The 12,710-nt window shown below is 41.9% G+C and overlaps 1 protein-coding gene and 1 long non-coding RNA gene across 3 annotated transcripts in view; both read left to right on the plus strand.

Annotated features, from left to right (window-relative positions):
- Positions 1–12,710, plus strand: part of LOC311287787 (uncharacterized protein) — a 449,286-nt gene that overhangs the window by 64,306 nt on the left and 372,270 nt on the right. The gene's annotated exons all lie outside the window — the stretch shown is intronic.
- On the plus strand, positions 1,056–2,136 carry LOC311299196. The gene is made up of 3 exons (XR_014629082.1): positions 1,056–1,098; positions 1,174–1,240; positions 1,639–2,136. It is a non-coding gene; the product is annotated as an uncharacterized lncRNA (long non-coding RNA).

Here is a 12,710-nt window from a genome sequence, read left to right on the forward strand (position 1 = left end):
AACACATTATTTGAGTCAGGATACATGATAAAAGTCTGTAAAACAACTCTATTGAAAGACAATACTGTTATTTTTCACAATATGACATGGATAATACATAAATAATACAAAACAAACACTGTTGATACTCATAAGCTTTTTTCTTTTTTTTTGTCAATCTGCAAAAAAATGTCTTACCAATAGCTTTTTTTTACCATGTGTTCCTATAGGTGTCTAGTAGCACCTCCCAATTTATCCACGGCCAAATCCTCGGGGAAATGCCTGGAGAGGCAAAGTCGGGGGTGCTCAGATGGCCTGGAAAAAATAATGACTTTTTTTTTTTTTATTACCTTTTAAGATGTCTAACTAGGGTTTTTTAGGGGTGCTGAATCTATCCCAGCCATTAGTTTTGAGTAAAAATGACTCCAAGTCCATACAAAAACCACATACATTTTTTTTTTATTGAACAATTACAAAACAAAACTTGCTAAATCAGTTTAAAATTTAACAAACCTCATCCAACTCCCCTAAATGGGTGGGCTTTTGATAAATGGCATTATGGTTTTGAAATTTTAGTTCAAAATCCTGGTTATAGTGTTTCAGCAATCGAGAAAAACTGTAAAAAGACTGTTTTTATTAAAACACAGTACCTTGACTTCTCCAGTAGGGGAAGTATGTTTGCAATATACTTTTGGTCCATTTCACATTCTCCTTTAATACAATTGCACTCTATCTTATACTGGGAGTCCACCCGACTTTTTCAGTCTTTTACAATTAGAATGAGATTGAGCAGGCCAAATCTCACTCATTGCGGAGTTAGTTTTGAGCACAAACGATTGAGTTGTCAGGGTTTTAATGTCATAATTGGTATCATACAGGGCTGTACAGTGCAACATATTTGTCGCACATGCTACAAAATAAATCAGTCTGTGCTGATGTAACCCAGGTTGAAATCTGGTAATATATTATTAGTTCTGCTGCCCCTTTAAGAAGTGATCTCATGCCACCCCAGTCATGTGACTGTGCTTGGCCAATCGCGCAGTAGAGCACGAGTTTAATTAGGCTGCAGCTTCTTCCTCATTCAGAGGTGTGGGGAAGCTGATCGGCAGCTGTGGACAGGTTTGTGTTCAACAAACAATTCACTCTTTTACTTGATTTATTCTTTTAAGTTAAACACATCATTGTAACTTTTAGAATAACTTAGTGGCTGCAGGGGATTGCCACCGTCACCAGATTGCCATATGTTTACTTAGAGGAACTGGTGAGTACTCTGAATGAATGAACTACATGCTGAAAGCTAACATATTAGCCAAATATTCACCAACTGGTTTTGATTAATTTTATGCTTTTGTGACATTTGCATTTGTGGGTTACAAATATATTTGTTTTCAGTAAGTGTGTTTATATGTAGTAAGGAAATCTGATTATAGTACTGTTGAATTTATTTGAACTTTGTGCAGCCAATACAACTTTAACATTGTACTGTTTATTGTGTTGTCATGCCCTTAATGTTTATTATTTGTAGTTTGTACATTTATTGATTCATTTTGTAATAATTTAGAATTGTGTGCACATGAAAATGATATCTGAGTGTGGAATGAGCTGATGCTTAGTTTCAACTTTGCCCTGTTATTTACTGGTCCTGTTGTTGTACTACAGGCCAGGTTTTTTCTCTCTGTCTGGAGATGAATGATGGCGAGCCGAATTTCTATTGCTGGGAGCCTACCATCCGTGTAGCATCCACTGAATAGCCATCCTACTGGTCTGGTAGGAAGGTTGTCCACAGCCTGTCCCCCACACACTTCTCCATAGACTAGTGCTTCAACCCCACATACACATCCTTCACATGATGAACAATAACTTACGGACTTATCACTACAAACTTCCATAAAACCCTTGTGGGTTGTCGCGCTGGTCTTGTATACCATCTATTGCTGGGACAGTTCTTTTTCTTTTTGGTTTTTGTGTGTGTGTATTTGCTGTAATTTATATTAGTATATACTTGAACAACAACTATCAAGTGCACTTAACTACAAACCGGTTCAACTGCAGTCTGTAAATATTTTGGGATTCTTTTCTTTTTCTTTTCTTTCATTATTTCTATTTGTAAATATTTTGTTTAATTATTTTGCAATATATGGTACCTGCACTAAATTTAAACTTATGTTTCTGTGTTGTTACTGACCACCAGCTCCTGTAGACGAATTTAGACTTCTGTTATTTTACTAGCCTAAGACATATTAATATCTGTTAACCGTCTCAAACACCCGTTACACTGACAACTTTCAGGCTACTGGTGCTACAAATCTTTTAACCTCTGTAGCACCAGTGCTATGTGCAAAACAAGTTAACGTACAACCCTGTCAAAGCGACCATAGAACGGACCGGTTAAGGTAATATCAAACATGTTTGATTCAGTCTGACGCAGACGTAATTGTACATACCTCATCTAAACTATGTAAAATCCTGCCAGTCCTTTCCTTTGTCACGCCACCCTTATTCCGTATTATCTGTACAATGCCTGTCCAGCTGCTGTAAGAATTTTGTCTCTAAGGGCACTGTCGTGATTCTCATGAACTCGGCACTGATCTAGCAGAAAATACAAAGTTTGGGATTAATAATTGACAAAAACTTTTTAAACTGGTGACAAAAGCTGTAATCAAATAACAGTTATGAATACCAAATGAAAAAGAATCAGCATAGTTTTGCACCAAAACTGACCTCTTCCATTTGAAAAAGTGCTGGCCACCTCTCCACAACATTTGCAATTCTCGCCAGCTCATGCACTATTTCTTGCCTCCGGTACCCAAACGTCTGGGCCATCTTCTCTTTAACAGTTTGCCTGTTATTTCTTATCTGAAGTTCAGACAAAAGAGAAACTCTTTCCAGTTCCAGGCTTTTCTGGTGTCTCACCATTTGGTAAGGGTGGGAAATAGTTCAACTCTGCTCTTCTAGGCCTCTTCAAATTCTTTTAGGGTAGGAGTCCTCCCGAGATTTGGATTTTAAAAGAATTCAGAGAGAGCTCAGCTGATGTACCATGTGAGTAAGTTATACTTGATGTGAGTAAGCAAATTATTAGCCTCCTGGTCCGCATTCTGAAAAGGAGGAGGACAAAAGGCCTGCAGAACAATAGGTCTGACCACATTAGTGGGGATATAACCCGGTCTCGGATGTAGAAAACCATAACCCGGTGCAAACTCTAAGCATGACGGAGCAACCGACAATGCTTGAAGATCCCCTATTCTCTTGAGAGAAGAAATAGCCAGAAGGAAAAGAGCTTTCAGAGTTAGAAACTTCTCAGGAACCTCCTCAATGGGCTCAAAGGGGGCCAGGGACAGGCCTTGTAGCGCAATGGACAAGTCCCATGGTGGCACCCTAGAGCGAACTGCAGGCCTCAGCCTCCAAGTGCCACGAAGGAAACGAGATATCAAAGGGTCTTTCCCCACAGACATTCCACCCAAAGGAATGTGGTAAGCACCTATGGCCGCCACATAGACCTTTAGAGTGGACGGGGTCAGACCTGCCGTGAACCGGTCCTGCAGGAACTCCAGCACTGTAACAAATGGGCAGTTAACTGGGTCCAACCGACGGTCACTACACCAAGAAGTGAAGACTCTCCACTTCAGGGCATAAAGTTTCCTCGTGGAGGGAGCTCTGGACTGTAGAATGGTCTCAACAACCTCAGTTGAGAGACCTGACTCTATGAGCTGGGCCCCCTCAGAGGCCAAGCCCACAGGTTCCACAGTTCTGGATGGGGGTGAAATATTGAGCCCCCTGCTTGGGACAGAAGGTCCCTCCTGACAGGAAGCTCCAGAGGATGCCCGTCGAGGAGGGACACAAGATCGGGAAACCAAACTCTGCCCGGCCAGCGCGGGGCTATAAGAAGCAGGCAGACCCGGTCCCTGCGAACTCTCTCCAGAACTCCCGGGAGCAGAGCAACTGGGGGAAAGGCGTACAGACGTAGCCTCGGCCACGCCTGTACCATAGCATCCAGTCCCAGAGGAGCTGGATGCGTGAGGGAGAACCAAAGTGGACAGTGAGACGTCTCTCGAGATGCAAACAGATCCACTTGTGCTTGGCCAAACTCCCTCCATATCAGCTCCACCACCTCGGGGTGGAGCCTCCATTCCCCGGGCCTCGGCCCCTGTCTCGACAGAGTGTCTGCTCCTATATTCTGAACCCCGGGGATGTAAGCTGCCCTGAGTGACAGCAACTTCCCCTGGGACCACAAGAGAATATGGCGTGCCAAATTGGATAACGGGCACGAGCACAAACCCCCTTGGTGGTTGATATAGGCGACTACCGACGTGTTGTCTGTATGCACTAACACATGGTGCCCCCTGAGATCTGTGATGAAGCTCCTCAGAGCCCGGAAGACAGCTAACATCTCTAGGCGATTGATATGCCAGGAACGATGATGGTCTTCCCACAGACCTTGAGATGAGCGACCCTCTAGGATCGCTCCCCAACCCAAGAGGGAAGCATCCGTCGTTAGCAGTTTGCGACGACAAGGAGCTCCCAACACTGGGCCCTGGGACAGGAACCAAGTTTTTTTCCACATAACCAGGGCACGTAAGCATCGCCGCGTGACCTTGATTGTGCGAAAAGGGTTGCCCCTCGGGGAAAACCCCCTGGTCCTGAGCCACCACTGCAGGGGCCTCATGTGTAGCAGTCCAAAAGGTATCACGTTGGAAGCTGCTGCCATGAGACCCAACAGTCTCTGAAACTGTTTGACAGTGAGTAGCTGGCCTAGCTTTACACTTTTCACAGCTGCAAAGATGGACTCTATACGTGGCGGTGACAGGCGCGCCTGCATCGACACTGAATCCCAAACTACGCCTAAAAAAGTGGTCCTCTGGAGTGGAGAAAGCACACTCTTCTTGGCGTTCAGCCGTAACCCCAACTCTTTCATGTGGGCGAGAACAACATCTCGATGTTGAACCGCCAACTGATGCGACTGAGCTAAAATCAACCAATCGTCGATGTAGTTCATGATGCGAATACCCTGGAGGCGCAGGGGCGCCAGAGCTGCATCCATGCATTTGGTGAAAGTGCGGGGTGATAAAGCTAGGCCGAATGGAAGTACTCGATATTGGTATGCTTTGCCCCCGAAAGCAAACCTCAGGAACTTCCAATGACATGGACGGATGGAAATATGGAAATATGCGTCCTTGAGGTCTATCGTGACAAACCAGTCCTCGGACCTGATATGCGGCACGATCTGTCTCAATGTTAACATTTTGAACTTGAGCTGCATGACTGACTCGTTCAGAACTCGAAGATCTAAAATGGGACGCAATCCCCCGTCCTTCTTCGGAACTGTGAAGTACCGGCTGTAAAACCCGGTTTCCCTGTTGGAGGGAGGTACATATTCTATGGCCCCTTTCTCTAACAGAGTGTTTACTTCCTGTTCCATAACCAGAACCTGCTCGGGGCCCGCCACTGTGGGCAGGACCCCCATAAACCGAGGTGGGCGTTTCTTGAATTGTATCTGATACCCTTTTTCCACGGTCTGCAGGACCCAACGAGAAACATTTGACAGTAGCTTCCACGCTGTCAGAGATTCTACTAAAGGTACCAGCCTCTCGAGACTGGTTTCTGGATTTTGTTGTTGTTGAGTAGTCAGTTCGTCGCCCTGTAGCGGCGCACCGGCAGGGAACGACCGAACAGACTGCTCTAACACCCTCCTCGGAGGGGGCGGGCATCCCAAGGCCACTACGTTTCCGGGTGGTCCTTGAGATATGTGCGCGCCGGTGTTAACCGCTCTGCTTCGGGGGGGACTACCCTCATTTGTCCTGAGCCCTCAGACGTCAGGACTTTTTCCCAGCAGCCTTCTTGGCGGTAATAACGGCCCGCAGATCCGTTCTACCCCTCGAGGGCTGCTGGGTTTGAGAGCGCCCTCCGTGTCCCCGAGATTTTTGTGGGGGAGCACGGGAGGACACACTCTGTTTCTGAGTGGCACGGTGCTCAGCGCTCTTCTTAGAGGAGTGAGGCTGCTCCCGCTCAGCAACGGCGGGGGAGAAGTTTTTGGAGTGCAGCTGCTTGTTTAGAAGCTTCTTGAGATTTAGCTACCGCACTGTTAACAGCATCACCGAACAGACCAACAGTGGAGACCGGAGCATCTAAGAGAACATGCTTTTCTTTATCTTTTATGTCGCTCAGATTGAGCCACAGATGCCTCTCAGTGGCCACCAGGGCTGCCATAGACCGCCCGATTGATTTAGCGGTCTCCTTGGTGGCCCTGAGAGACAGATCTGTGGCTCTGTGAAGTTCAGCCACCGTGTCAGGACCAATTCCCCCGCCCTCCTCTAAATCCCCCAATAATTCTGCTTGATAAGCCTGCAAAAGGGACATCGTATGTAGACACGCTGCAGCTTGACCAGCGGCTGCATACGATTTATGAACCAGCGATGATGTAAATTTAACTGGCTTAGAGGGAAGTGAGGGAGCCTTCAAGGAAGATGCCGTTGCTGGAGAGAGATAGCTCGCAAGCGTCTCCTCCACCTTCGGCATCTCCCCATAACCATACTCTTTATATTTATAAATGGAAGAGTAGTGTGATGTCTGTGGTGTGTACACTCTGTATGACATAGGTTTCCCCCACGATCTTGACACCTCGGTGTGGAGATCGGGGAAAAACGGGAGGCTTCTGCGCTGAGGCTGTGCACGGGATGGCAGGAAGCGTTCGTCGAGCTTACTTTTAGAACGAACGTCCTGCCTATCCTCTGGCCACTCAATAGATAATCTTGCAACAGCTCTTGTGACAACATCAAGTAATTCCTCAAACGCATGAGACTGAGGTGGCGAATCCTCAGACTCAGCGTCAATACTAACAACGTCCAACTCCTCAGAGCTGGACAATTGCAGTATTGGTGCCTCTATCGGGGGGGGAAGAAACCGCAGCGCGTGCTTCCACACCCTGATGAGAGGCACTGGATCTATCAGAAGGAGGCTGAGATAAGGCAGAGCCCGTCTCAACATCCACTGATAAATCCATTTGTGAACCCCAGGTCTGAGATCGACGCCGTGCCACGGCAGTGGCGGGACCAGAGCCCTGGGGAGCGTGATCGGGATTGAACCGAGCCAAGCGGGATCGGAGCGTACGCAATGGAAGCGCGTCGCAATGCACACAGTCACCACCCTCGAGTGCTGACTGGGCATGCTCCTCACCCAAACAAACAACACAAAGAGTGTGAGTATCACCTCCCGTTAAATAACGCGGGCAGGGATGGACACACACTCTAAACTGCTGCTTGCTCGCCATACTGAATAATATACAGACAACACCAAATAACAAGGACAGATTCAACACAGAGCGCAACTGAAGACTCAGAAAGCTTTCGTTTTCTGTTTCGGCCGGCTTTTATAGCTTCCTGGTATGTGACGTCACCCACCTCTGACGTTCCGCCACACCATTGGACTGATTTTACATGTGCTTCAAGACGTCATCACGCAAAGCGTTCCCATAGCGTCAAAACTCGACGCAACGCGAGTTCCCTTGAAAGGGAACTGGCATTTCCATACACATCTTTGTCCATAAAGTGTTTTATTTTTATATTCTGTATAAAATTAGTAATGTATATTAAGGTTTGGGAGTAGGGTTAAGTGAACTTACATTTATCTATAAAACAGTATAAGGGAAATTATACAGATATCTTTATGATTCGTAAACGTTTTGTAGCTGTGAATTCGTAATAATTCTACGTTGCAGACATGTCTGTATCATACGTTTCAGCATCTATCCAAACGTACAAAAAAAGTATGTTTACAATCTGTTGATAGGTTTTTCACTTTAATTAGATAGTCCTAAAATATATCTACTAACACTTAGTTGAGAATGTCTATTAATAGTCTACTGATCATAAACAATTTCTTTGTTGACAAGCAACAGATCTAATCTTTAGTTGACTATCAACAGATTATCTACAAATGGTTAACAATTTTTTAAAAACAGTTTTAAATCAGCTAAAATAATTATTAATTTGATGCATATGAGACCCCTTGAGTAGGATATACAGTATCATATACTTCATATGCTGACATGACTGTTGACTTTTAACTGACAGATTGATCTTGAGTTGTTGGTACTCAATCTACAGAAAGTTAGTTGACAATTGAAAGTTAGTTGACAATTGGTTAATAACCTGTTGCAAAATAACACTGACAGTCAACAGGCACTTTCTTGTAAAATCTGTAGATTAACACTTGAATTGTACCTTATAGTCTATAGGCAGTCAGTTGAACATATGTTACTTGTCTGTTAAAACAGTGTTGTTGAATGTCAACTGATGCACTGTTGACAAGCTACTGAATGGCTACTAATAACTAGTAACGTCTCAACAAACGGACTATCAAAATAAAGTGTTACCAAAAAAAAAATTTCCCTTTAAAACCTCACTTATCGGGCTTATGCTACTCTGAATAATGCCTGAACCTCGTATTCTGAGCACTTCTTGCGTTGTTGTTGTTTTTTGCCTCTTCTTGATGACTCGCTTAATTTTAGTCCTAATTTGTAAGTCGCTTTGGATAAAAGCGTCTGCTAAATGACTAAATGTAAATGTATAATGTTTACATGCACTTGTGCGCATGTGTGTGTGTGTGTGTGCACTGGTGGTTGATTGGAACATTAAAAAAAAGGTCAGTCATTGGCTCATCAAATTCTTTGTTTTTGTATGTGAGTGACTTTTTATTAAAAAAAACAACAACAAAAAAAAACAGCTATAGGCTCATTGAATGCTTTGTTTGTGTGTTGAGTGTTTGCCACATTAAGAATGTTGTACAGGACCACCCCTTCATTCGTGTGTATGTATGATATGCATTGTGTTGGATGTATTTATTTTTATTTGACAAAAAAAAAAAGCTCTGAATTACAATTTTTCCCATTCATTCCTGTGGGTGCCCATTTTTGTCCACGAAGGCGAGATTAAGGAGGGTTTTTTTTCACCCACTCAATGTAGAATCGAGTCAATTTTTGTGTGTGTGTTCAGGTGGCAAACTTAGGAAATGTATATACAATACTGTGCAAAAGTCTTAGGCATGTTAATACCCCAATACCAATAATGATGAATGTGTACATATTGAGAATTAATTTAATACAATGTGTAGCCTTCAGTAAATAAAAAAAAAAAGATTTGGGAGGGGAAGAGACAGGGCAAGATGAGGAGACTGAGAGAAAAAGAAAGAGTGATGAAGATGAGGAGAGAGCAGGAATTGACAAATAATCCACTGCCCCGCTGACATGGTTTTAAAGCTATTTCTTATCCTTTTTTTGACCTTCAAACGTCTTGAAATAAAAAAATTGAACCCCCTAACAACCTCAAATTTAGGACCTATTTGATTATAAAGACCTGTATTAGCCATAAGATCAATAATTAATGTGTAACCTACATATTGTGAATGAATGTAATAAAGTTAGTTACCTAGCTTTCCTAGTCGCTTTCAGTAAATGAACGTGTCTTAGAAAATGATTCATAAATCAACCTATCAGTTGACCCTATGTTTACTTTCTTGACTGACTGACAAAAATGAAAAGCCTATATCGGTCAAAGATCAGTTTTAGATGGGGAAGAGACAGGGCAAGAGAAAAACAAAGAGAAAAAGAGAGTGATGCTGACGAGGAGAAAAAAAAAAGAATCAGCTGCCCACTGACATGGTTTTCAAGCTATTGTTATCCAATTTTTTTGGCCTTCAAAACATCTTAAAATGCACACATGTAGATAAGGAGGAATCAAAATTTCCCCCGAACCCCCCTAACTAGCCCACCTCACATTCGGGACCTCAGTGATTATAAAACCCTGCCATACGCATGTTAATTAAACTAGTTAATAGTGAGCATTAGACCCTAAACTAAAGTGTTACTTTTTTTTTTAATCATACCCTCATTGGGGGCTGAGCCCCCCTAAGATGAAAATCCTAGAATCGCCCCTGGCACTGGGGTTACGAATGTTAAAAAATATAAATATAGTACCTTTCATTGATGCCATGGCATGAATGACCACATTTCTTTGTTCAGGTGTCAGGTGACCTCCATCTGTCTTCACAAGCCACCGGTTAACAGCCTATAACAGCATAAATTGCCTCAGATGCACATTAGGGTATGTTATTTCACCCTGTCATGTGGCAGTTAGTTTCCATTGCTTGGCCAAAAGGGAGTTTATGTTATTGTACTGCAATGTAACTCTGTATATATACCACATTTTCACCAGAAAGCTCAGGTATGTTTCATGTAAGTAGAATTCAGGATTTTAAATAGGCATATACTGTAAACTAAGTATTTATGTCACAACCACCTGCAATTACATTGCAGACCACTAGTTGATTGCCCTTAAATATACAGTACAGTTAAAGATTACACTTGTTTACACACCCACCACGTTTTTAAAGAACACTGTTGAAAACAGCACACTGTGCCAAAGATCCTTAGATAGTACTTTGTACCTGCTCAGTTGACCTTTCCTGTTAGTTTGTCAATGTCAACTGCACAACATCGTAGATTCAAATGTCACAAATAGTGATATCGTATATTCATCGCACATGGAACCAACAAAGGAGAAGCTTTGCATTTGGGAAAACGCTTTTAATAGCATTAAGCACTCTCAAGTCACGGTCCATCATCACTGACCTGTAACATTGAAAAAGAAAGAAAAGAGAAGAGAGGAAAAAGTTGCACCACACCCAAAAGCATACATTAGACAGAGTGTATTGTACAGTGTAAACATTGTATCAAGAAAATTTAGAATAGAGAGTTAAGAACCTAGTGAGATCCAAACTTCAAAAGCTGTAGCTCAGTGCAGTAGTATTTCCAGATTCAAACGTGTATATTTCCTGTAGTTCCAATTACAAAGAAAAGAATAAATACAGTATAACATAAATTCTGCTAACATTGGACTGACCTTGGATAGAAGCTTCTGTAGGCAGAGGCTTACTGTTGCAGTAGTGTCCTTGCTCAGGATAAAATAGGCAAATGGCACGCCTCTTCCAGTTTTGTTTATCAATAACAGTGCATAAAATGCATACCCGTAGGCTGTTATGCCTTTGTATGAAGCATCCGTGAAAATCATTGGATGGGGAAAAGAAAAGCCAAATGTATAAATTAAACTGACTTCTGCCCTGAGACCAGGAGGGATTCACCTGCCCTGAGAAAAAATTGTGGAAAATAATGGTCTCTGCCCCGGGACCAGATGAGACTAAACAGTCATGAGGAAAATCCTACAAAACAACTTCTGCCCTGAGACCAGGATGGATTCACCTGCCCTGGGACAAAATTGTGGGAATGCCAAAGCTGACTTAATTATAAATAAATAAATACATAAATAAATATATGAAGAAATGTAAAAAAGCAAAAATACATAAATAAACACATAAATAAATATACAAAGAAATGTTAAAAAAAGTACAAATAAATGAGTGTTTATACTTTTATTTCCTTATTTATGAATAATTTTTTTCACACTTTTATTTATTTATACATTTATTTATTTCCACTTTTATTTATTTCCACATTTATGTATATATGTTTTTATGTCTACATTTATTTTCCACATTTATTTATTTCTACATTTATTTATTTCTACATTTCTCTGTCCGTATGCTAATGAAGGGGGCATGTTTTACCTCAGACATCAGCAATCGAGCTCAGAGTGGCCGTGCTGAAGCTTTGAGGCCACAGTGACACCTTGTATAAATAAATAAATGTGGAAATAAATAAAAGTTGAAATAAATAAATGTATAAATAAATAAATAAATGTGTGAAAAAATACAATTATAGATAGGAATAAGGAATATTATATATAAGGAAATACAATTATAAATAGCCTACTAATTTATTTGTACTTTTTTACATTTCTTTGTTTATTTATTTATTTATAATAAAGTCAGCTTTGGCATTCCATAGGAAACAGTCTCTGCCCTGGGACCAGATGAGACTAAACAGTCTTGAACAAAAGCCAAATTTATAAATTAGACTGACTTCTGCCCTGAGACCAGGAGGGATTCACCTGCCCTGGGACAAAATTGTGGGAAACAATAGTCTCTGCCCTGGGACCAGATGAGACTAAACAGTCATGAAGAAAAGCCAAATTTATAAATTAGACTACAACGCCCTAAATAGTCATTGATTTTTTGAATATGAGTACAGTAAAGCTAATTGCGATGTACTTAAACAAGCTTTCTAGCTCACCTGATTAGCTTGACTAGCTAGCGCTTATGGTTTACATGTATGGGCACACACTGAAAAGGTGACGTTTTTCTGAATTATCTTGTTCTTCTACATTTTTATGATAAGAATCGCTGGCTACAGCAACTGCAACATTTTAATGCAAGCTACAACACTAGCTTGCTTCTGAAACAGTAGGCTAGCCTACCCTTAAGCTCCAAGCTGCACCATCATACTATGATTTCGAGGGCAGAAAGAAAATCACACATAGCTGTACAATGCTCCATTTTCAAGAAAATTACGTTTTTGTTTTTACAAACTTACTTTGAAATGATAAGCAGTACCTCCTGGCTGCACACCGTTAAATGATAACCAGTTCCTCTTGACTTTGGCTGCGCACCGGTGGGAATATTTGCGGGAATTTTCTAAATGGTGGCCCTGCCTCTGCAATTCTCTCCTCTCTTGCAATTGGTTGTCAGATTTAACCAATCACAAACGTTTCTGCCCTCAGGACAACTTTGAGTCAAGAAAATTCCCACCTGCTATATAAACTATCGGTCAAAAGTTTTTGGGTGGT

This window comes from Rutilus rutilus (genome assembly GCF_951802725.1).
Source record: "Rutilus rutilus genome assembly, chromosome: 1".
Lineage (NCBI taxonomy): Eukaryota > Metazoa > Chordata > Actinopteri > Cypriniformes > Leuciscidae > Rutilus > Rutilus rutilus.